The 25,443-nt window shown below is 28.8% G+C and overlaps 1 protein-coding gene across 1 annotated transcript in view; it reads right to left on the bottom strand.

Annotated features, from left to right (window-relative positions):
* Positions 1 to 14,426, bottom strand: part of LOC148299016 (uncharacterized) — a gene marked incomplete at its 3' end in the record, with an annotated part of 107,364 nt that extends 92,938 nt beyond the window's left edge. Inside the window, exon 1 of the mRNA XM_088276450.1 lies at positions 14,208 to 14,426. The remainder of the gene's footprint in view (positions 1 to 14,207) is intronic.
* Positions 14,427 to 25,443: the final 11,017 nt, after the last annotated feature.

The raw sequence follows: 25,443 nt of genomic DNA, 5'->3' as shown, positions 1-25,443 counted from the left end.
ATATTCATTTTCATCTATGATGTGAAAAATGTAAAATTACTCAAAAACCAAATTTGTGAAGTATTTGTACACACTAAAAATTTTGTGAAAAAAGTTTAAATTACAAGATAACTTTTTCAAAGTTTAAGCAATATTTCAATTATTCATCGGTTTTTTATATTATTTTAATACTTGATGGCCAAATATTATTCAAAGATATTGGAAAAAGTTCCTTATTTAGATAGAATTCCAAGGTAAAAATGATTCTGTAATGTAATACGTGAAGCAAAACAGAATGAGTTACTTATATATTTTAGCCAAAGTTTTAATTAAAAACAAGTCAACTGCAGGAAAGATAAAAAGTACCTCGTTTGAGGCCATGGATAAGTTTATTCTACATCTTAATTTCAAACAAAATTTTAATTCAATAAAAATATTCCATTGAAATAATAGTAACAACCGGAATATTTAAGAATCTAGATTAATATAGGATTTTTTAAAAATTTCGATTTCATTTGCATATTGTAACAAAATATAAAAAGTAGGTTATTCTAAAAAGAGTCCCTAATGTAAAAACTAAGAAAATTGAAATTTTTCAAGTTTTAAAAATGATAAAAATTGTAATTAAATTAAAGTGCATTCTTAGTTTACAAATTGATTTTAGAATTGCAAAATGCAACGCTGAGCAATTCCAAGAAGATTGTAAATATTTGGGCATTCAATATTTTAAATTTCTACCTACGGATATTAGTGGTAATGTCCTCTTAATAAATTGAAATGTGAAAATTTTTGTATCTATAAAAAATCCACAAAAATGTATCCTTCTTAGGTATGACACACTGTCCTGAAATATCAATTTTCATGAAAAAGGATATTAGTAAATGATAAAGTCTCGTGGTACACATATTTATATATATAGACCATATATTTAGACTTGTTCAAGAGGGAGCTCTACATATATTAAACTGAAAAAAACATCTTAAATATAAAAATAATACCACTCTTGAGTTTATTCATATAAACACTAGTTTCAGGAACTACAGATTTTCTCATCAACAGTTGAAAAAAAAGGCATTTTCATTTTCACTTTTATAAGAAAAAATCGCATAGGATCGTATAAAATTTATTAAAATATTCATATGCTATCGCGATGTTACCTCTTTATATTATTTTTGGTAAAAACAACAACAAAATACCTGAAAAGACTATTCATACATTTGAAACACAATATTTACTCATATGACATATTTTACGATTTTTTAATTTAATATTTCATAACATTATATTTATTTGACCTGAAACTTGTTCATCTGCTCAAATATTTACACACATACTAATTTTTTTATTTTTAGCAAAACCAAACCAAATTTTCAGTATCAAGCATACTTGTGTTTATGTAAACAAATTATACATAAATACTAAATTATACATATTAAACTAAGACAGTTTTTACACAATTATTTAGTTAAATACTTTAATCAGCTATATCTTTGGGATTAAATTTATTTTTTAAATAAATATTAAAGAAATACATTTTTATTTACTTTTTTAAACCTTTTTAATTTATTTATATATATTATTAAAATGTTACTTTGTTTTAAAATCACTATAATATATATTTTATTTATCACTATAATATAATTTAAAGTGATTTTAAAACAAAGTTACATTTTAATTATAAAATGGAAATATAAATTATATATTTATTTATAGATTTAACATTTAATTTGTAGAACTCTATTTTAATTTATATATTAACAAATTATAAAAGTACTTTTGACTGACATCTATAAACAGAAAGAATAAGTATTCATTTCTGCAATGCTTATTTTAAAAAAATGCGTGAATCACAATCAAAACAGTGTAAAGAGAAACAGCGTAAAAAGGGGTGGTGTTAAGCGGGGTATTACTGTACTGTACTGCTAGTTCTGAAGCGTTCTTTGAAAAAATACGTTATTTAATCTCAAAATCATTTAAAAAAATATATATTTTGTGATCTTTTGAACTCTTATGAACTTATGAATTTAAAAGCAATTCAAAGTGAATCTCCCATTTGGAATATCATATTTTTGTTTCATTTTTCAAAAGTAATGTGATACGCCAGCAATATAATATCGTATTGCGAGGATTCTTACACAGAGATTTTTTACCCTAGAGGCAGAATTTGATACAAAGAAGATTAAATCGTAAGTCTTTCTTATATATTTTAATATTATTATCCGAGTAAAATATTATTTTTTTGAAGAAAGAAAAAATATCGAAACGAGAAGGCATTATTTGATCGCGATCGAAAAGCGTTAGAAGGGATAAAGTGAAATTAGTTAATCAAATTTAAAATGTATTTGTTTACCCATAAAATAACATTTTTCTGTCAACGCTATCGGCAGCAGAAAAAAATAGATTTTACTGTAAAAAATATCGTGACATCTGTTTCAAATTGATTACAAATAAAAATATAACACTTTAATTTTCTATATCAAAAACACTGTTTACTTTTTGGTATGGTAATATAATACTCTCCTTATCATTCATCGTTCATTTTGTGCAAGAGTAATATTACACAAAATTAATTACTTTTTAAGTGGACTTTGAGAGATATTTAAGTAATCAAAATTAAACAAGTACATATGGATATCTACGTATATTTATACTTAGTCAGTAATTTTAAATTTATCTTTATTATTTCTTTAAAAATACAATTGAAACGCTTGTTTAAGACTACTTATTGAGTTTATTAACGTAAACACGATTTATTTCGAGAACTATAAATGTTCTCGAAACTAGTCGTGTTTATATTAATACACTCAAAAAGTGGTATTATGCAAGTATTATTTTTTTACTAGCTAAAACCAACAAACTAACCAATACGCCGCTTCTTTTCCTTATATCACCATTCGAAAACCCATCATACATTGTTCTCTCACACATATGTCATAAAAAAGAAAGATAAAAGTTGACTGAATGCAGCTGAAATGCGATCACTAAGACGAATGTATGGCAAAATAAACATCCAGTTTTGCATGTCGAATCCTTTGCTTGCAAATGTTTTTTCTTTAACTTCAAATAATTTTAAATTAAAAATGTATTAAGTATTTAAACCCAAACTTATAAAAATAAAGTGTTACATTTACAACAAGAAAAAAGTTATTTGAATATAGGGCAAAATAAAATAAAATAAATAAATTTAATTAAGTTACATTTCTAATACAATTTATATACATTTCTACTGAATACAATTATAAAATTTTAGTACGCTGAGCCTCTCCAAAAAAAAGACTGAACTCTTGTGCTTGGAGAGGGACTTTTTTCGTATTTCTTACATCCAGTTTTACTTGCCAAATCGTTTGTTTGTTAATATTTTTTAAAGTTAAGCATAATTGTAACTTGAAAAAGTTCTTAATACATTTATTCTTAAACTCATAATAATAAAGTGCTATTTTATAAAGAAAAAGTTAATTTTCATTTCAGCAAGTGAATTTATGCTTTATATTGTTGATGAAAAATTTTCATAATTAACGTTACATTTCCTCAAACCTGGTTCATTATAAATTAAGCAAATTTGTAAAGGATTCTCTTTCCTTTCTGAGAAAATCCTGAAGATGAGATGTTTTCTTTAGGAAAAAGGAGGTACTTATTATTTTTCAAACAACTTATCATGAACAAAAACATTTATTTTCCTAAAGGATTCTGTGTGAAGTGATTTAAGAAATTTCTAGGTTGTTCATAATTTTAATTAAAAACTTCTCATTCTAAACATCGCCCAAAGTGTTAAACAGTGGAATGAATATTTTAAAAATAGACTACAGTAAGTAACAGAGGTAGGCAGATATAATAATAGAACCCTAAATCAATCTGTCTTTGCAAACAATCTTTATCATTCATGTAGTCATATAGTTGTAATATTCGCCTTGTACTCGTGTGTATAAGGAGATGCATGAATGTGGAAAAGGCAAAAAAAATTGCGAAGGCAGAGTGGTATAGTCTTCTACCCTCTGCTTACCCCTGTGGGAAAGCGGCATGGTGGTGAGTTACTTATTTAAGATGTTTATTATAGTCAAGAGCTAACAATGCAATGTTGATTATAAGGTAAATATGACCAATATTTTTACTAAGTTTATAAAATAAAATAAACTTTGTTTTAACCACTTTTCACTTTTATTTATTTTTATTTATTATATATCTTTACATAGATGTTAAAAAAAAAAATAATTTTTCATTTTGTGATTCGAATAAAAAAGCTTGATTTAAATAGCTCCTATGTGGATCAAAATAAAATCAAATATGAAAAATATAAAATGGGAATCGGTGTGACAGTTTTTTAGTTAGTTATTTTGTTTGTAAATAAAAATAAAATTTTACACTGGCAAAAACATCAATTCACTGAGCGGCTCTCAAATAAAAAATAAAATAAACTCTCGCATTCTTAAACCACAAACTGCAGGGGAATTATGCCCAAATTATTTAACGTCCAAAACGTTTGTCGGTTTTTCGTTAAAACAACGATTATTTACCGAAACGAATTCCGACATTCATCATTGCGATTAACAATAGAAGAATAGACATCGAGCCAAACGCCGGGATAAGGTAAATATTGAAACAACTGTATCTGTCGAAACGTATTGTTGATATACTCTGGGGCTCTGGAGAAAGCAATTTTCCCTCAGGTTCCCATCACGGGAAATACAAAAGCACCATCTGTAATGACTTTTCCCAAATAAAGTATTTAGACTAATTCGGGACTTTAATATCGGGACGTTGAGTCGAAAGTTAATGTCCGGTCGGATTATTTCATGAGTACATTTTACCACAAGCTACATAGGAGAATGATCGTGGTCTTTAAATAACGGATTCAGCTTAAATTCGATACCGGATTCAACTTAAAATAATGCTTAATGCGATGACGAATTTAAAGATTTTTTTTTCAAAAAAAATATTTTTGCATAAATCGCTCACTCCTTTCAAAAATCGTCAATTTTCAAGTGTGCATGTTTTCGGAATGCCCAGAAAATGTACTATACCCCAGCAAAAAAAACATATTTTTAACTTTATGTTTACCCGCTACAGGGTTGAAATTGTTGTTTTTGCATTTTGAAGAAAAGGTTTTGTTTAATAATTTTTTAAAATTTAATAAATATTTTTCAAATGGAGAAAAAGACCACAGCATGCAAACAATACTACCCTTCACTACCGTAGCACTATTTACACACTTAATACTACACAAAATGTTTCACACATGGGTGTAAATAGTGCTATGGTACTGAAGGGTAGTATTGTTTGCATGCTGTGGTAGTGATTGTCCTAACGAAGAGACGGGTATGTCTCGAAATAAGTAGACATTAAAATCTCAGTGAGTGGTTATCTACTAATATTACTTTCATTTTTGTAAAAATAAGTAAAAATTAGCAACCACAAAGTAATTGCTTTAAATATAAATAATATTGGGAATATAAATAAATATTTTTTTCATCAAAATGCATAAGACATACTGCTTCGTACAGAAACAGTGCTATCTTGATCTTTAAACACGTGAAAGAGATCAGTTCTACGCTTCAGGTGTAAGGCCAGGGTGATTATAAAATATTACAGTGGAAAATAACTGATCCTTATTTTGACCCGATGGGAATCGAAGCCGAGACCTCTAGCGCAGCAGCCGAATGCGCTAACCACTGTGCTACAGAGGCGAACAAATTAATTAACATGTCGGGTTGTGGTCCCGTGGTTAGTGTGCGGACTAACACTCTACCACAATTTGATACCTATTTCTAATAATGAGCCGCTTATGCTCAAAGAAATAGTATGAAAATGAAGTATTTGCGTAAATGTTAAAAATACAAATAAATCTCTTTAAAACAATTTTATTTTTTTTATTCACAAGTATAAAAAATGATTGAAATCTGCTTTCTTTTACATTTTTCTTGTAATATAAATGTACTAGATTGTGTAAAATTCTTATACTTATGTGTTGAGAAAGTTACCGACCGTCACCCTTAAAAGTTTTTTTATTAAATAATTAAGAAGGTATTCTCGGGAAAATTTTCAGGAAGTATGCGGCGCGAGAGTGATAAAAAATTATGTCACTCTTATTGTATGTTTTATTCAATAGCTTCCACATAAGCGCCAAACTTCCATTTAGAATCTAAATTTTAGTCTTATTCAGGCGTTAAGATATTCAAAAATATTAAAATCCTTCGAGGTAGTTAGAGAACTCCCCCGTGAATTCGGTAACTACACTTTATTTCCTTAGGATAAAAGTTTTTTAAATAATTTATTAAGTTAATAATATTTTTATGTTTTAAGCATTTACTTTGTGATAAGATTTAAGTTTTCTACTGATATTTCTTGGTGAAACTGGATTTAACAGAATAAAATCACAACTTGTTTTTTTTAAAATTATTTTTCCTTACAAATTTAAACTGACTGCAGTTGGATTTTGTATTTGTAATTTGAGTAGTGTGGTTGTCAATCGTAAGTAGAATTGGTGAATGTTACACTGTGTAAAGTTAGCCTATGTGGACGCAAACTCTAAAAATGCCCAGACTTCCATATTCTTCTTCATCTTTGTTGGGATGTCAAATAAAGTAAAAATAAAAACTCCTAAGTGGAGATAATCCGGATTTGTGAACAAGTATTTGGACTCAAAATGTTACACTTAAAACGACACACAATATTTATTACGGACAAAGAGACGGATACATCTTCAAACCGGTAGAAAAAAAGAGTGGTTATACTAACATTGCTAACATTTTTGTTAAAAAATTAAGAAGCAAAAATGACTAACCACAAATTAAAGGGAATAAAATAACTACTAAATAGCTTTTTCCACACAAATAAATTGACTAAATAAAATCAATCAAATCAAACCCTTATGGTACATAGGGCATTGCATCACATAAACGGAGTGTTATCTTAATCCTTAACACATAAAGGAAAGGTGATCAGCCCTCTGCTTTAGGTACCAGTCCAGGGTGATATTGAAAAAATATTAGAGTGAAAAAATCATCTTTATTTATTCGAGCTCCCCCTGGGAATCGAACCCGGGACCTCCAGAACGGTAGCCGAGCGTGCTGACCATTACACTACGGAGGCGGACTAATAATAAATTACCGACATTAAAAGAAAAATCGTGAAACGTGCTTTTGATTCACGAAATTGACTGCTAGCTTATTTAAATGACAAAAATATATATATTTCGACCTTTTTTGATGTTTTATTTTTCCAGGCATTTCAATTTTATTCCTGCAACAAAGTATTCTTTATTCCTACACTTCACCCAGTTTAGTGCATTTGTAGCACTCTCGTTTAATGCGACTACTCTCCTTGTGTCCTTTATTCGATCAGGCCAGAGTGATAGAACCTTTCATCATCGGATTGTCACTAAGATACACACGTATATCTTGCATATGTATGTGTATTTCTATTCTATTTCACCCTGATGGATTGCTTACATATCGTAGTAGAGTAACATTCTCGTCCCATGTATATTTTACTATAAAAAAATGGTCTATCTACAAAAATAAACATATAACCTTTTTAATATCATTTTGAGTGTGTCCAAATACTTCCTCACAAATCTGGATGATCTCTAATTAGTGTTTTTTTGACATCTCAAGATGAGTCTGGGCATTTACGGGGCTTACGACCGTCTTAGACCGTCATAGAATCGATGAATGTTAGTCATAACTTCTTATTTTTAAAGGTGTCTCAACTTGATATGAAATATGTATCATTCTGAATCTTTTTTACATACAAAAGAACGACACAACGAACGACTTTAAATTGACAACTCATCCGTAGGGTGAATAATCTACTGCCCGATATAATTAATATTATTAATATTGATGATTTCTTAACATTAGCTCGCAGTTGACTGATAGACATTGCCAAGTAATAAAAATATTCCTTATACAAAATGCAGACAGACATCGATTTTTTTAACGAGCTAGATATTCAATTTGAATGGCCAAGCACGTTTCGACAATTGAACATAAATCAACAGGCCAAGAAGATCAAGAATTGATGACGGTTATGCTTAAATTGTATTTTGACATTGTAAGGAGTTCGGAACGCACTCGTATCAAATTTAGTACTAACTTTATGAAGAATCTACAATTCATTTGTTTAACTAAGTAACTAACTTACCATGATGCCGCCTCTCCGAAGGGGTGGGCAGAGAGAATACAACACTGCACCGGACAGTATTTGCAAACAATCTTCACCTATTGCATGTTCATGCATCTGCTTATATATGTGTCGCCTACTTTCAAAATCCACCAGATCCATGTGAGTCAATTTTACAAAAAAAGCGAAATTCTCCGGGTAATATTTATGTTTGAAAGATTTGTCTATATTTAGATAAAAGATTATAAAATAGAGAATTTACCCGATATGACCGATAATGACGTCATCTTAATTTTTGACCCATCCTCACTCTCTGATTGGTTGATATGGGTCAGAAGGCAAGTTCCATGAATATAGCGGAATTTTAAATACAACGCTGTTTTTAAGTATTTTTTAGCAGGGTTTTTAAATATATACATGTTTTAAACAATAAAACCCACAATTGGCATTCCGATAGAGAGTTTATTTTAAAATCTTATAAAATTGGATCTGGCGGATTTTTAGAGTAGGCGAAACATATACCTGCAGATTATTCTGACTCCTTACCTGACCACGACTAATTTTTAAAATACTTCATGCCAAGTTTTCCTTAGTCTTTTTCCGTTTATATTACCAACAACAATCGCCGCATAAATTAATGTTACCGTTCTTTACTTACTTATGATATCGTGGGTATACTGGTAAAAAATATTTACTTGAAAATATGAAATTTTGACTTAAAAATGCCAGTTATATAGTTTTTAACTTTCTATAAACTGGCAAAATATACTAAGTAGTTTGAAAAATCATATTTATGTGGTTTTAAAAGTAAAGTCAACTTCAAGTGCAATAGCGGGTATTTTTATTCAGGCTAAAAGCTTTTAACAAGGGATTATTCAAACAGGGATTTTAGAGTTAACGTTTTTTTCAGTATATCCACGATATCTTCATATCCAAACCGTCTCAACACATCTTTCTTAATTTTATCGATAATGCTTATCTCAGCTATGCGTCTTTTGCTTATATCACTATTCTAACATCTATCATATAACGTTTCGCCGCATATTCGCCTACGAGAACGTATTTCAACTATTCAACCTACTTTCTAGATCCTTCATTTCTCAACTCCATACTTTACTTGGCCTGTATAACACCATGACTTCCTTGTGTGCTTCAAGTTTTTCAGCTCCGATATTACGCTTTTGTTTTCAACATCTGTTTTCAGTGCGCTATTCAATATGTTCCTGGCATTCACACTCCTTTATATATCATTGTAATCTTTTCATCTCCAGAAAACGTAAGTACATATATATATGTATATATATATATATATATATATATATATATATATATATATATATATATATATATATATATATATATATACATATATATATATATATATATATATATATATATATATATATATATATATATATATATATATATATATACATATATATACATATATATATATATATATATATATATATATATATATATATATATATATATATATATATATATATATATATATATATATATATATATGTATATATATATATATATATATATATATATAAATAAATATATATTTTTTTAATTCGGCATTAACTATGTGGATTGACAATTTGTTTTAATTAAACACTTGTATAGTACCAATTGTGCATAGGGCACTGCTTCATATGAACACAGTGTTATCTTGATCGTTTACATACGAAGGAATGGTGATCACCCCTTCGCTTTAGGTACCAGTCAAGGGTAATATTGAATAAATATTACAGTGAAAAAATCACTTGTATTTATTTGACCCCCTGGGAATCGAACCCGGGACCTCCAGAACGGTAGCCGAGCGTGCTGAGCATTACACTACAGAGGCGGACATACCACCACCACATAATACCACTTAATGAATTTTATTTTATTACACACGAATAGTTTTAAAAACTACAGATGTTTTCATATTTATTTTAAATGCTTCTTACCTTATGTTTTCTCATTTATTTTCTATAAATGTGCTTCTTGTGCCTATTTATTATACCTTTTCATTGTTTTTATATTTTCCCATGTATTAGTATTACTTTTGGTTATTTAAAAAAATGTTCCAGTCTTGTTAACTTAATCCTATGTCACAAAATGAGAAATAGAAATTACTCATCGGGAATATTATACGTATATATGATTTATTAACGTTATGTGTTTTCAAATAAATAATGAAATAAAAATAAAGTTTTACTTTTCACCCGTCAGTGAAAACATCTGCAATTTTCGAAACAAGGCATACGTAATGAAATAAAACTCTTTTTTTTTAATTGGCAAAGCAACCAAAATTGAGTGATACATGAAAGAAAACTTATTACCACTAATGTGGTATTAAACGAAAAAAAAATAACATATGTTTACAAGTTATGTATATAGTTTAGTTTGTCGTGCTTTTTTCCGTATAAACTTAAATTTACACTTCTACGTATTACCAAAAACAAATTCACTTTTATTTTATGCGCAGATGGGGGTAAAATTTTGGAAATTCGATGTGCAATCTGTAGAAAACAAACATTTAGTAATTTCTGTAACGAATAAAAACACAAATATTTTTTTTTAAGAAATCGGTTGTCATGAATAAGTGTTTATAAAAGTGGTATTACCCAATGTGAACGATGAATGATAAGGAGAGTGTTACCCAAAATTAGGTTAATTCGTACGTTAATCCTCCGAGGCATTGATATTTATGTTATGAATTTAAATTTTTTAAAAATATATCGATTTTTTCGGTTAATAACAAAGAGTTTCTTAAAAACTACCAGTTTTTAAATTATGCTTCTACATCGATATTAGTACTAAAACAAAATTATCTCTTTTATGTAAAAGAATGTGTGTAAAAATACATTCATTGTTCCGGTGGTATTTTAATGAAAATTTGAGTCGTAGGTTTAATTCTGCTCATTTATATGTGGTCATGTTCTCGTTTAAAAACGAAACGTAAATTTATTTTAATTGATTTGTAGACAACAGATGGCCATCATTGACTGTTTTTACAAGATTGCCCATATGGGTCAACTTGTATCGGCCTATCGAGCCTCTATTTATTGAACATTTTTTGTGACATCTCAACATAGGTGAAACAGAATATGGAACTCTGAGTATTTACAGACCTTATGACCTGTCATGGGGTAAATGATAACTTTACACACGTGAAGCATAAATCATTCTATCTATGATTAACAGTCACACTACTCAAATTTTTCGAACTCCTAGATATATCCAAATTGCCAATAGGTGCATTAATTGGATAATATATGAGAGTAATGGTTTATTTGCTCTACCCACCCCTGCGGAAAGACGGCGTGAAGGTTAGTGAGCTAGTTTTTTTTTAAAAACTAAAATCTTAAGTAAATACTAAAATTTAGATACTGTTAGATTATTACATATGTTTTCTTGAATGTTTTCCGCAGATACTCTGCGGCACATTCTATAAACTTTATAAAATAAAACAACTTTGTTTTTAAGCACTTTTTTATGGGTAGGTACATTTTTTCTCCAACCGGTTTCGACAAGAACCTTGTTATCATCAGGTTAAAGATGTACGTGTTTAACTCCGATGATGACAAGGTTCTAGTCGAAACCGGTTGAAGAAAAATGTACCAGTAAAAAAGTGGTTACGAACAAAGTTGTTTTATTTTATAAAGTTTTTTATATATGTGTATATTAAAATGACAAGATTTACTTTTTTGGAGCAATGACCGGGTTTCGTCGTTACCGACATCATCATCATACTGGAGATGTCGGTAACGTCGAAACCCGGACAAAATAAATGTGGATAAAACTATATATAGTTGTTATTTTATTATATAATCATAACATAACATAATACACTAAGATAATTCTTATTATTCTTCTTCCAACATAAAAATTATCTCATTTTTTCTTATCTCACGTTACAGAAGCAATGTACCGGTTTGACGAAAATACTGTTTGATCTTAGCTAGTCAAGATGATAGAAGTCAAGTCAAGGTGATGAGTAAAACATATATTTATATATAAAAAATATAACTATATATAAATGTATATATATATATATATAAATATATATATATATTTATATATATAAATATATATATATATACATATACATATATATATAAATATATATACATATATATATATATATATATATATATATATACATATATATATATATATATATATATATATATATATATATATATAAATATATATATATATAAATATATATTTATGTATATATATATATATATATATATATATATATATATATATATATATATATATATATATATATATATATACATATATATATATATTTATATATATTTATATATTTTTTTTTAATATATATATTTTTATATTGTTATATTATAGTGTTATACCGTTCTGGAGGTCCCGGGTTCGATTCCCAGGGGGGGTCAAATAAATATAAGTGATTTTTTTCACTGTAATATTTATTCAATATTACCCTGGACTGGTACCTGAAACGGAGGGCTGATCACCTTTCCTTCGTGTGTAAACGATCAAGATAACACTGTGTTTATATGAAGCAGTGCTCTATGCACCGGGGTGCGGAAAAGGGTTTTATTATTATTAATATATATATATATATATATATATATATATATATATATATATATATATATATATATATATATATATATATATATATATATATATATATACATATATATATTTATATATATGTATATATTTATATATATATATATAAATATATATATATATATATATATATATATATATATATATATATATATATATATATATATATATATATATATATATATATTTATATATATTTATATAGTTTTTTTTAAGAGAAATATTTGTTTTATTAATTGATTCGGCAGTCACTCTGTGGTAAAATCTATCCATTTGAATTAATGTTTTACTTAGTAAATACAACTTTTCTTAAAATCTACTGTGACACGTGTTTCGATGCATTCCGCATCATTTACGATTAAATTAAATATCCGATTTTAAGAAATAATCAAAAATGGAATGGATTATAAACAAAAACACATCATTTTCCTATTTCTGTGAGCCTAAGCGGCTCATTGTTAGAAATTGGTATGAAATTGTGGTAGAGTGGGTTCGAATCGAGAAACTCTGACTTAAGAGTCCGTGACACTGACCACGGGACCACATTCCGACACGACCAATTAATTAATACAGAAACATGTATAATTATTAGTGTAATTGTACCCATAGACGACAGCAGGTACTCAGTATCATATGCAATAGACAATAATTATTCGTGCTCATTGGACCATAATTATTCTGTATAAGATAAGTGGATATAATGTAAGGTCAAAAATATTATAATTCTTCAAGAATTGTCTCTTCTTCTTCTAACCCTTATCCGCACCCGATGGTGCATAGGGCACTACATAAATTGACACAGAGTTATCGTGATCGTTACTTACATGAAGGCAAGGCGATCACTCCTGCGCTTCAATAACCAGTCCAGGGTATAATAAATAAATATCTAAGTATAAAATCACTTTTATTTTATTTTAGCTCTCCCTTCTGGAAATCGAACCCGGGACCTTCAGTACAGTAGCTTGACATACTTACTATTACACTTTATTTATTGTATTTGTAAATATTGTTTTGCCAATATTAGCTTAGTTTTTACCTTTTAAAAGATTTTACAATTTAAAATAATGTCTTAGAAATATGTACTTATGTATTTTAAATTAAAAATTAAATCACAATAGACGAACTAATACCCACAGTTTTTTTTTAATATTACAATTTTTTTATATTACAATTTTTATATAAAAACATATAAAATATGAACTAAAACACAAATAAAATTTAATGATAATGCTTTAATTTATATACATACATGTAGATTTAAAAATTTATTTTAGAATAAAGAAATTTAAAAAGTATTTTTGTTACATTTAAGAACTTTATTTTTTAATTTTGTTATAAATTGTACCTACGTACATATATTAAATAAAAGTCGTTAAATCAATAGCTATTATTTAAACCTCATCTTTACGAATAAAATTCTTAAAGTAATGGTTTGCAAAACCATTATTTTGAAAAATAAATAAATAATCGTAAAAAGTACTCACGAAAACATATGCAACAGATTGCTCCAAGTACCACTAACTCGTAATAAACGTTAAAAAACACACAAAACTTTGAAAAGTTATTTCAAAACTTCCACGAACATAGTAATAAAGTTCAAATAATTTCACGTTGAACAAAAAAATGCGCTTTAAAACACTTTTTATTTTCGTTTAAAAACTTTTGATTTTCCCTGAAGCGCGAACGCACGTCCTTACCCTCCGGCATTCGGCGAAACACTGAAATGTCTGAAACAGTGCAATTCAACTGCCCCTATAATCCCGACTGGGCGGAGTCAGGGTTTGGAAATACGTGTAGGGAAAAAATACCCTACCTCGAAGGAGTGTTGCAACTTTTGAACTAGTAACTAAGTACTCTTTTTCGTATTCCTTTCATATCCGCGAAACTCGGTCGCTTGCAGATAACCCATGTAGGCCGGTCCATGGGAAATCGATGTTGCAAGGCGAGAAAATTGCGAAATAAACTATCTATTTTTTTAAATCTGCATGCAGTCTATACTTTGAATATTAATTGTTATACAATATTATAAAGGTGACTTTAAATAGAATATTTCATAAACAATTAAAGTTTCACGTAGTAAATACCACTATTTCTTAAAATATACTGTGACACGTGTCTCGATGCAATCCGCATCATTTTCAAACACCGTATGTGAAGCTAATTCTAAATTTTAGAGTTGGGTCCTTGGGATGTTGAAGGTTGAAGAGGGGGTAGGAGCTGTTCCTTATTTTTATATATTTATTTCATTTTTAATATTATATTTATATATATATTTTTTATCAGTGGGAACATGGACTATAGGGGGGAGGCTTTAGTCATTGTCATATTGTTAATTATGGGTTTAAGAAATAGAACCATTTACTGAGTAAAACTTTAAATAAAAATTAAAAGATTTTACCACAAAGTGACTGCCAAATCAATGAATGAAATTCTTTCATTGATGTTTATATGACTAACCATTAACGACTAAAATGTATTATCTCTTTTTTTTTTTAAAAACATAATGGTTTTTTATTAACTTGCCTTTTTATTACTTTTTGTTTAAATAACACAATAACATATTGAATTTTATTTGAAGTTTAATCAAAATAATCTAACCACCACACCTTATACTAAAAGCTGGTAAAAATACTTGATTTTCACCACATTTTCTTATCTTCCTCTGTACTTATTTACTACTAAATTCGCCTTGTAAATTTATTTAACTATTATTTTTCATTAATTCGATTCTCGTGCCCAAACCATCTCAACACACGTCTCTTAATTTTGTCGATAACGCTTATCTCAGCATTTTATTATTTCCTAATTTCGCCATTCGAACATCTTTTACGTATTGTTTCTCCGTACCTTTGCCTGAGTCTACTTTCGTCCTTCTTTTGCAAACTCCATGTTGACTTCTATTTATTAGAAAATTATAGTTAATTAAAATAATAACTAACTAATCAACTAACCATCACGCCGCTTCCCCGCAGGGATAGGCAGAGAGAATAGAACGCCACACCACTCTGTCTTTGCAAACATTCTTCGCCTCTTCCACGTTCATGGATCTACTCATACATACCCACCGATTGTTTGACTCTTAACCTGACCGCTTTCAAGTATTTGGCATACCTGATCGTCCCAAGTTTTTTTCAGTCTTCTTCTGCTCCTTTTTCCAATTACATTCACCACATCCATTTGTTTTACCGTTCTTTCCTCACCCATTCGTTCTACATGTCCAAACCATATCAACATACCTTTCATAATTAAAATAATAATTCCTTAATTAAAATAATAAGAAGAAAAAAAAAATAACTGTACACATTTTTTGTCATATGCATTCTAACCGTGCATCCGTGGTGCAAAGAGCACCGCATCGTTATTTAAAGCAGTTTCTTTAGAGTTTTTGACGCTTAAAACGCAACATTTTTTAAATGAATATTTTTGATGTCAGAATTCCTTAATTACTTCATTTTCATTATAAGATAAGCAAAATTCGGCGTTAATTGTTTTACAAAATGACTTTGTTATCCTTTTTAACCCTTTTCCGGTTTGATAAAAGCATGGTTGTGAAGGGGCTAATTAAATAATGGTATTTTTGTCCACTTTCATATTGCGACAATTATATTTATTTACAATATTAAATTCAAATATCCGCCATAATTCCTTCTGAATTTGGTTGCGGTCGTGGCGTAGCATGTCTCTCGCGTTAATGACATTTTTTTAATTTTATTTATTCACACAAATGCCCGGAAGGCTTTTACAAGTATAATTTAAGTACTATAGAACGGGGCTACTTGAATTTTGATGTGCTACTTAAGCCCAGTACAAAAAAAAATCAATCTGTATTTCGTCTACAATAATGAACCGCTCTAGAGGTCCCAGTTTCGATTCCCGGGGGGGTTTAATAAATATTAGTGATTTTTTTCACTCTAATATTTATTCAATATTACACTGGACTGATACCTGAAGTGGAGGGCTGATCACCTTTCCTTCATGTGTAATCGATCGAGATAACACTGCGTTTATATGAAGCAGTGCCCTATGCACTATTGGGGTGCGGTAAGGGATTTATGTTTTATAATGAACGTATCGTGACAATAAATGTCACCTGTCAGGGAAACAATGACGTCGATACGTTCATTAATGTAGACCAATCTAAATATTTTTTGTACTGGGCTCAAGTAACACATCTAAGATCAAGAAGCCCCGTTCTACGATACCAACAAAAATATACAGCTCGTTTAAAAATACTTAAAAACATTTTAGTAGTAGGTACATTTAAATACATAGTATTCCAAGAAAGAGTATGTGTAATAAACTCTCCTTATCATTCATGGTTTACTTTGTGTAATACCACTTTAAAAAAAATATACTTCGTGACTACCAATATCGATATAATAATTCCATCATAAGTTCAAATGTAGACTGAAGTGAAAATGTTCTAAATTATATATATTTGATAAAAAGGCTATGTAAGACTTATACTTATGTAAGAGAATGGCTAAGAAAATATATGTGGCGAATGTGAGAGGAAAAAAAGAACGAGGACGACAGAAAAAGACTTGGCACGATCAGATCAATCAGAACCTAAAATCTGGCGGTGTCAAAAGTCTGCGTAATCGGAGGGCATGTATGACTTGATGTATGGATGTGAAGGAGGCGAGGAGCCTCCTCTCTGCCTACCCCTGCGGGGAAACGGCGTGATGGTAGTAGTAGTAGTAGTAGTAGTAGTAGTAAATAGGTTAAAACTACAATAGTATAAAGACAAGAATAGGAGGAATGTTATTTATACATACAAACATATTAATAATATGAATAAAACTAGTGGATCTTAAGTAGTGTTACAATATATTTAAATATATATAATACACATTTAAAATTTAAATTAGCGGTGATTAAAACATAAAAATCAGGCTGGTTTGTGAAAATAAAATTAAATCATTCTGACAGTACCTAATTATATTGTATTTCTTTTCAATTCATTGGCACTACTCTGTCTGCTGTGCTGGTCGGGGTTGTTGAGGCATCTGTGTACCGATCAACGTAGGTTTGGAATCGGATCTACCTGAATTTACTATTAATTCCTTCACTGCCTACACTGGGGCACTTCTAGACACTTGGTAGTGGTTTTACAAACTTATATTTATTTAGATTTTTTTAATGACTTTGTGGAAAACATTTTTGTATTTTTATATTTTATATCATTTATTTATGAAAAATGCATGTAAATATATGTATTTATTATCCATACTTGGCTCTTTAGGCATAGCCTGTATTGAGCAGATGTTTAAGTATAAAACATTTAAAAAATAATATAAACAGGTAGTATAAAAATTTCTGTCTTCCCACCTGGTATTTGGCTGGCTTAAGTGATCACTTGAGTAAGGTTCATCATTTTACCCATTATTGGAATCATTCAAGCATTTTTTAAGTAAGGACCTGAATTTATTTTTAATAACACAATTTTTTGTAAAAATAAATCTTATGTTTTAATTTATTTGCGACATATGCCTACCAATTTATTATTTTACACGGGGGAATATCTTGTTCCTCTCACACATGTCTGATTATGTATCTTTTAATGTTATTATCTAGAATGTGACATGCTTATGTCAAAATATATATACCCTCAAGACACTTTACATTATATGTTCACATATCACACATAGCGCTTGTAATTATTTTATTAATTGATTCGGCAGTAACTTCGTGGGATTATGTATATGCTTTCAATTTTAAATTCACTTAACAAATACCACTATTTCCAAAATATAGTTATTTTATCATGTGAAGAGAAAGCAAGCAATACCTTTTTTATAAATAAAATTAAATATTTTGAGTATTAAAAATATTGCCGCGACTAGGGTATATTTTAAAACAGTTATTATTTTCATTAATTGATTTAACAGTCATGTTGTGGCAATACTTTCACTCGGAAAATACATTTCTTATCATCTATTGATACACGTGTTCCGTGAACGAGTGTTCCGGATAAGTCCGGATAACCTAAACATTGGAGTTGTGTCCTTGGGATGTTGAAGGATGATTGGAGCTATACTTTACAGTATAAAACTAATCATTTCATGAATCCTGATTTCTTTCATTTAGCTTTCTAAAATGAAAGGAAGATTTATAAAATGATTGTTGTGATAAAGTAACATTTTTTTAATGTATGCATGTTAATGCAGTTTATTAACACCTGTAGTTCTTGAAACTGGTCGTGTTTACATTAATAAACCTTAAAAAATATTTTTTGACAACTGTTATTTTTTTAATAGTCATCGATTATATTTATATGATTTATTTCCACAAAAAAAAAAACATTTAAAAATAAGTGCGATATATAACAGACTCTTCTTAATATACGTATACACTTCTATTATTTATTTTGATATAGCGACTCTTTCTAGTGACATGTGGGCTTTGTTTAGATGTAACAATAAGAAAATATATATATTAAAAAATAATAAAACATTCCACAAATTTTACGAATAACAAGCATATCGCTCACTCCTTTCAACGACGTCATGTATCAAAAAACTAGATTTTTCAGAAGATCGTTTTGAAAGATTAATAATATAATAAAATGTATTAAAAACAAATATCAAGCCACTTATTGAACTTTTTACTGTGCAACAGATCTTTTTAGGTAAAACCAGAAGATTTTTTGTCCATTTGAAAAATATTTAATATATTTAAAAAAATAAATAAACATTACATTTTCTCCAAAATGCAAAAACAACACTTTCTGTCCTATAGCGGGTAAATATTAATTTCATTAATTGATTCGGCAGTCAGTTTGTGGTAAAATCTATCCATTTTTAATTAATGTTTTACTTAGCAAATACCACTATTTCTTAAAATCTACTGTGACACGTGTTTCGATGCATTCCGCATCATTTTCTGCACATACGATGATTGAAAATGATGCGGAATGCATCGAAACACGTGTCACAGTAGATTTTAAGAAATAGTGGTATTTACTAAGTAAAACATTAATTAAAAATGGTAAATATTAAGTTAAAAATATGCCGCTTTTGCTGGGATATAGTACATTTTCTGGAAATTCCTAAAACATGCACAACTGAAAATTTACGATTTTTGATATATGACGTTGTTGAAAGGAGAGAGCGATATATGTATTGTACATACGTGCATTCATACTCGTTGGTTTTCAACGTTTCAATATAATTCTTAATTTTATTGTTAAGTGTTTTTAATATCGGTCATTTGGCCTCTGCGACTTCAAAATCAAATTCTAATATCAACAAAATTCCATACCAATAAAATTGTTACATTTATATTCACGTATACAGATAAAATTCATTACCAATAAAAATTTTATTGATATAAATCGTAGACATACAGGAGAAACTGACCAAGTGCATATTTTAACAAAAACGTGATCATGGACTATTTGATATCTTACTAGCTTAATATAACCTAAAAAAAATTACAAAGGATTTTAAAAATTAGGAAGTATAATATATTGACTTGTTACAAAAGACTAACTGCATTGATGTTTATTTTCTTGCCAAGCTTAAGTGACTTAAACGGCCCTCCTGAACATTTTACGTTTTGTTAGTCGCTCACTTTCTTCTGTACGACTACGATATATTCTTTGATTGGCATCAATGACAACATCAAAGAAATTGAAACGTCACTCATAATTATTACATTTAAATTTTGTATTTTGTTTTGCTATATTAAGATAAATTACTGACATGTCTTAATGAAACTGAATTTTGTTTTTACTATCTTAAATATCTGTATTGTTTTTACTTATCCATGATTTATATATGATATTACATCAAAAGATTTTTTAAATTTCATGTTTTTAATTTTATATCAATTATTATGCCTTTGTTTTTTATTTGTTTGGTTACACTGAATAGATAATTGCCGTCATGTTGCTTATTGTCGTATCGTTTATAGAAATTTTAATGACCAAATCTCGGGCATTTTTTGTCTATTAATCTCCTTGCATATCGACTTTCTTCACATCGGTGAAGGTGCCTTTAAGAGGAAAATATTACTGGTCTGGTATCTGGTGTAATTCTATGTAATGTCCACTTGCTATTTTCTATCTGATTATTTTATCTACCTGTCCATACACAGGCATGTATGAATGTATACGTATGAGTGTATTTATTTATTAATACACTCATACGTATACATTCATATATGCCTGTGTATGGACAGGTAGATAAAATAATCAGATAGATAGTATGTATGTATATGTATGTGTATGTGTGTGTCTGTGTTTGTAATAACTTATATATGTTTTATGTACAATTTGTTGTAAATTGTTATGTACATAAAAGAAACAATAAATAAATAAAAGAGTAAATGAGTAAATAACTAAAATCTGTCGACTATCAGATATATCAAGTAATCCTATGGCTTTAGGGATTTTAGCATTTAAAAGGTTATTTTATTGTTTATAACTCCAAAGGAACTAATATTTAAGGAGCTATTTATAAATGGATAATAGAGATGGGTAGCTAAAATAGATCGCATCGTATTTTACTAAAAGTCATAAATAATTTTCTGTCATATAGTTTTATAAATAATTTTGTAAAATGTGTCCTTGTCACGGGATAACTGAGTGTGGCAATTTATTCCAATTTGTAATTATGTGCTTGATGAAATATAAATAAATGCTGTGATTATCATTTTTTGCACTGAGGAAGAGACATATTCTATATATTGATAAAATACTCGTATTCAAGTTCTTCGCCGAGGTCTTGCATTTGATTAATCCTATTATTGTATAACGTATTTATACAGTCGATCGTTTTCATAGCAAACAACTTCTTATTCAAGTCGAAAGCTTTGAAAAAAGCTTCGAAACTGGTCGACAAAATTAAGAAGATTTACATCTTTATAAAATTGATTAACTTTGTTTTCACCACTTTTTTTATTAATACAATTCAACCTACCGGTTTCAACAATACATTGTCATCATCAGGTTTTATTTTAAATCAAAAACATTTAAAACGTTAAAATACTCTCACCAAAAACTTCCACACGCTCCATAAAAATCCTAAATGTTAATGAATAAAATGTGCCACAAAGTATCTGTGGAAAACATTCAAGAAAAGATTTACACCTATTTTTAAAAGGTTTATTTTATTTACCCTTTACTTCGACTAAATATTGCAACATTTTCTAAGTCGTAGGCACGCAACAGTCAATAATAGTGACGTGTGTCGATATATCGGTAAATCCCATACCAATTAAATTCTATCGAGTATTTGTACGATATTCTATGGGGGAAATATAGAGGTGAGACGATAATTTTCTTAAGCCTATTTAAGCAAAAGGTTTAAATTTCCGTTTAAACTTTGCACGTATTTGGCGCTTTATTTAATCTGCGTAATCCATCAGGGAAATCAACTATTATATTGATTGATGTTGTATTCACTACTTAGGATTTCGTAATTTACTGTTAATATACTATCAAAATTTGCTATTTAACTTAAGAATTACTTAAACGTTCATTTTAAACCTTAATTTAGAAAGTTTCATTTTGAAACTCAAGGATTACATAAAGTTTTATTAATTCTGAATCGAAAAATATATTTTTCTATTCTATTTTGAAGTGTGATAAACCCGTTCTTGTTAATTTTCGGGTTGCCTGGTTTAATTTCTAATTCAATAATTACTTGGGAATATCACTTTTTTAGAATTTATTGTGACGAGTGTTTGGATGCATTCCGCATCGTTTTAAAAAACCGTTTGTGCAGCTAAGTCAAAATTTTAGAGTTGTGTCCTTGGGACATTGGGATGAAGAGGATGTATGAGCTGTTTGTAATTTATATTAATTTATTGTATTTTATTAGTGGAAACATTGACAATACGGGGAGAGGTTTTAGTCATTGTTATAGTGTTAATTATGGGTTTATCCTTATTTAAATGCATGAATTTTTATTGTTTCAAGGTATTTAAATTTATGACTTTTCCTTGAAATTTTTTTTTTAGGATTTCCCTTTAACATCGTAGCGATGTAGTCATAATAATTTTAGTTTTAATCAAGCTTTACCCAGCCACGGTAAAGCTTGCTTCCTGTGACTCTACCCGATTAACTGAAAAACAAAAATATAGAAAGTTCGTATTCCTAATTTGTTACATTTCATAATTATTTTTGTTTTCGTTGTTAATACTTCGATTTAAAGATTACGGAAAAGAAACTTTAAAAACCCGATGATAAATGCTTCATTAGGAGTTTATCAAGACTTTTTGTCTATTTTCTCTCAAAAGCTATTGTAAAACAATACAAATTAAAATAAATCTTGAAAACAACAATTCAATATTTTATTATTATTTTCCTTGCTTCATAAGCTTTGTAAAATTATACACATTACAAAATAAAAGTTTAAAAATATAATACAATGTATTAAAAATAAATATCAAGCCACTTATTGAACGTTTCACCGTGCAACAGATGTTTTTATGTAAAACCTGAAGGTTTTTTCTCCATTTGAAAAATATTTAGTATGTTTAAAAAAATAATTAAACAATACGTTTTCTTCAAAATGCAAAAAGAACACTTTCTGCCCTGTAGCGGATAAATATTAAGTTAAAAATATGCCTCTTTTGCTGGGATATAGTACATTTTCTGGGCATTTCGAAAACATGCACAACTCAAAATTGTCGATTTTTTATTTATGACGTTCTTGAAAGGAGTGAGCGATGTGTGCTTTCTATTTTCTTTATTTTCCATTTGACCAGATTGATCCACAGCAACGTGTAGCCGGGTACAGCTAGTATGTTCAGAGAATGACTACATTGCACATGACAAACAGCCGCAATTCGCTACTAGCCAAATTTACACACGTCATTGATCTATTGTTAGACGATAAATATAGATGTCTCACATAATTGAACAATTCCACTGGTCACTCCATTCATGGCATTGGTGCTTCAATAAACACTTAATGGTCAGACGATCGAATGAACGTAGAACGCCTGACGTTAAATTTGGGAAGGCAACAATCTATTAAAACAATTTAAAACATTAAATTTTACTTATAAATACCACTATATCTTAAAATGATTAAAGAAAACACTTGTTTTTTACGACTTGAGTTTTATTAAAGACTACATGTTTCAGAAGTTAAACTCCCATCATTCAGGTCTGTATAATAATAGTTATTATACAGACCTGAATGATGGAAGTTTAACTTCTGAAACATGTAGTGTTTAATAAAACTCAAGTGGTAAAAAACAAGTGTTTTCTTTAATCATTATACCATGTCTTACCACAAAGTTAATGCCGAAACAATAAATAAAATACTATATCTTAAAATACGTTTTCAAACATACGTTGTTTGAAAATGATGAGGAATGCATCAAAATACGCCACACCAATCTGTATTTGAACACAATCTTCGCCTCATCCACATTCATACATCTTCTCATACATACACGCCGATTATTCCGCCTCCTGCCCTGACCAATCTCAAGTATTTGAAATACTTGATCATGTCAAGTTTTTTTCAGTCTTTCTCTGCTTCTATAACCAAACATATTCAATTCATAAATTTAAATAACTGTTCATTCTTCACTTATTCGATTCACAAGCCCAAACCATCTCAACACACCTTTCTTAATTTAATCGATAATGTTTATCTCAGCCATACATTATTTCCTTACATCACCATTAGTACATGTATCATACAACGTTTTGACGCGCATTCGTCTGAGAGAACGCATTTCATCGATAGATAGATAGATAAAAAACTCCTTTATCTCAATGTATTTTTTTGTTAAAATTTTAAAGTAATCAGTGAATAACTTTAGATGATTTCAGATTTTTTACAAATTACATTAACATACTTCTTTGTTAAGACTAATATTTTTTTTAAGAATTATAAAAAGTAGGTTTTAATTTTTTTTAAGGAAAGCACATTTTTATCTTTGCTGTAAAATTCTAGCTGATGGGTTCGTGACGTTGTCGAAATAAGGAATCCAGTAATATAAATACCCTCGTATTTCGTTGTTTTGTTTTTCAATACACGAGTATTAATCATATTTCCACTCAAAAAATACCGATGAAAATACGCAAAAAAAAACACTAAATTAAACTGAAAACATTTTTATGAATCTGTGAGCGAACATATTTGAAATAATCTGCATATCATATATTCTCATTACGCTCACTCCTTTCAAGAACGTCATAAATCAAAAAACTTGATTTTTCAGGAGAACGTTTTTAATGTTTAAAAATATAATACAATGTATTAAAAATAAATATCAACCCACTTATTGAACTTTTTACTGTACAACATATCTTTTTAGGTAAAACCTGAAGGTTTTTTCTCCATTTGAAAAATATTTAGTATATTTTTAAAAAATAATTAAACAATACCTTTTCTTCAAAATACAAAAACAATTCTTTCTGCCCTGTAGCGGGTAAATATTAAGTTAAAAATATGCCTCTTTTGCTGGGATATAGTAGATTTTCTGGGCATTTCGAAAACAAGCACAACTGAAAATTGACGATTTTTGATTTATGACGTTCTTGAAAGGAGTGAGCGATGTATACAGTCATAACGTTCCAGTACCCTTGGAGATGTATAATTGGTTTTTCTAACGCAAATATTTTAATTAAATAATCTATCCTTTATGAAATATTTTAATTACCTCCCCGAAATTACTTTCGTAAAAATAATAACCCTTCCGACAAAAGGTTTCAGTTCTATTTGAGGGTGTCATCCCTTCAACGCCACATTT

Source organism: Brachycentrus maculatus, unplaced genomic scaffold (assembly GCF_059751285.1).
Source record: "Brachycentrus maculatus isolate JH-2025_06_01 unplaced genomic scaffold, ASM5975128v1 h1tg001419l, whole genome shotgun sequence".
Classification (NCBI taxonomy): Eukaryota; Metazoa; Arthropoda; class Insecta; order Trichoptera; family Brachycentridae; genus Brachycentrus; species Brachycentrus maculatus.
This window is presented reverse-complemented; position numbering and strand designations above follow the sequence as displayed.